Raw genomic sequence first — 2,500 nt, 5'->3', positions numbered from 1 at the left:
TATTTTAACTTTAACAGCTCCCATTCAACTTGATAATCCGATCCATCCTTAATGCCAGAAACCTGCTCTATAATCAATTCATTCATTTTATTAACACAGAGTTAACTTGAGTTTTAGTAACGAGCCAACTTGAGGTGGTGTCACTGCGTTCGGACAAATCCGTATACGCAACACCACATCTGCTAAGCAGATGCCTGACCAGCAGCGTAACCCAACGCGCTTGGTCAGACTTTGAGGAAAACACACACACACACACACACACACACACACACAGGTGACCCACTGAGGGCCTGTGCGTGTTCAGTCCTGTTATCTGTGTGTGTTATTTAAACTCCGGTCTGTCTGTTTGTCTCTCTGTCAGCTGAATTATTCAAAACTTTGTGGACAGACTTTTCTTATAAAGTGTGGCCTACTTGATTAGATGGTTTTCGTTCACCAGTTGGGAGACATGGGAGGTAAACAGAGTATTCCGCATAGGGGAGGTAATTAGGGAACTTCGTCGTTCTCTCTCTCTCTCTCAACACATGCCTGTTATCCTTTGTATATATATCAGACGACCCAGAAAATAAACCGTTAGTTTAATATGATTATAACATACCGCTATGTATTTTGTGAATAAATAGGTAAATGAATAAATAAATACATAAAACACTGAAAATAACCATACCAATATTTCAGTCAGGCTTTTTTGGCTTTCGCGTGCCGCTTCTTGGGGCTTCAAGTTGTTTTTATAACATTGTGTTTCAAAAAGCAAACACAACTATTAATCACAGCAAAACAACACGTCACATGCAGACACAATGCCATCTGACCAAGAAAGTCAGCTCGTGGTGACTGAATTACGTCAACTTAACCAGTGACTCAATGAAATGACGCAATTAATGAAAAAACGCCAAAGATCGCTACAGTTGCAGGTATCTGCTGTTAGTGTATATATGTATGTCTGTGTGTATGTATGTCTGTGTCTGTGTGTGAAACAGTCTGTGTTCCGCTTTTCAATATTCAAGACAATTAATCGTAATTTTTCCAGTGTGAATGTGTAAGCGCCGCTGGTGTAGTGGTATCATGCAAGATTCCCATTCTTGCGACCCGGGTTCGATTCCCGGGCGGCGCACTTTTTAAAATTTTTTTAAATTTAAGAACTAATTATTTTTGTAACCTCTAACCCCCTAAAGTAATATAATTCATGCGACTGTGTGTGTGTGTGTGTGTGTGTATGTAAACTATATTCACTAACGAAATTTATCTCCCTAGCTTGGGATTGGCGGAAAAAGAAATTGTCTTCGGGAGGCTTATATTTATTGAACCCTCCCCTCCCGCCCCCACTCCCCCCCCCCCCCCCCCCACACACACACACCCCTCCCCCCAAAGAAAACAAACAAACAAAAAAAAACAAACAACAAACAAACAAAAAAACCCCAAACAAACAAAAACAAAACAAAACAAACAAAAAACCAAACCAAAACAAAACAAACAAAAAAACAACCCAAAAAACAAAACCAACCACCAGCTCTTACCCTGATGCCAGTTCCACAGTTTATAATTGTGAATGCCTTGTAGAAATATGGATGGTCGAGCTTTTTTTTTTTTTTCCTTTTTAATCTTAACAATATGTTGTATTTTAGGATTTTGTTGTTGTTGTTGTTGCTGTTTGTCGTTGATTTTCTTTTTACTCTTAGCAATGTGTCAATTTCTCTGTAAACCGCCGTTATTCTTTTGTTCATACATTGTCCACCTTTCCAAAGGATAGTATTGTCAATGGCAATAAAACAATGTCCGTGTCAGTGTCCGTCTGTCTGTCTGTGTTTCTGTCTGTCTGTGTCTCACTGTCTCCGTCTCTCTCTCTCTCTCTGTATCTCTCTTTTTGTTTTTGTCTGTCTCTGTCTCTGTGTGTCTCTCTCTGTGTCTCTCCCTCTCTCTCTCTCTCTCTCTGTGTGTGTGTGTGTGTGTGTGTGTGTGTGTGTGTGTGTGTGTGTGTGTGTGTGTGTCTTTCTCTGTCTCTCTATTTGTGTCTCTGTATGTGTTTTTATATATGTAGTCCTTTTTTTTTCATGTTGTCTCTCTGTGTCATGTTTGTCTGTCCTTCTATACATTCATACCTACTGTATGTCTGTCTTTTTATCGTGTCTTTCCAGTTCTCTGTTTCTCCGTCGCCCTCACACACTGCACACACACGCACTGCGCGCGCGCGCACACAGACACACACACAGACACACAGACACACACACACATCTCCGTGGTCACATGAACAGACAATAGGCAATGAATACGTGGTATAGAAGACCACGCACACACACACACACATACACACACACACACACACACACACACACACACACACACACACACACACACACACACACACACACACGTTTTTTGTGGTCACATGAACAGATTATAGACAACGATTCCGTGGTATATAAAATAGTGTCTCACTCACACACACGGCACACACACTCACACACACACACACACACACACACTGACACACTGACACACA

At 41.0% G+C, this 2,500-nt stretch overlaps 1 non-coding gene across 1 annotated transcript; it reads left to right on the top strand.

Annotated features, from left to right (window-relative positions):
- The first annotated feature begins 1,043 nt into the window (after positions 1 to 1,043).
- On the top strand, positions 1,044 to 1,114 carry Trnag-ccc (transfer RNA glycine (anticodon CCC)). The gene has a single exon. It is a non-coding gene; the product is annotated as a tRNA-Gly (tRNA).
- Positions 1,115 to 2,500: the final 1,386 nt, after the last annotated feature.

The sequence above is a fragment of the Babylonia areolata genome, chromosome 20 (assembly GCF_041734735.1).
Source record: "Babylonia areolata isolate BAREFJ2019XMU chromosome 20, ASM4173473v1, whole genome shotgun sequence".
NCBI lineage: Eukaryota > Metazoa > Mollusca > Gastropoda > Neogastropoda > Buccinidae > Babylonia > Babylonia areolata.
This window is presented reverse-complemented; position numbering and strand designations above follow the sequence as displayed.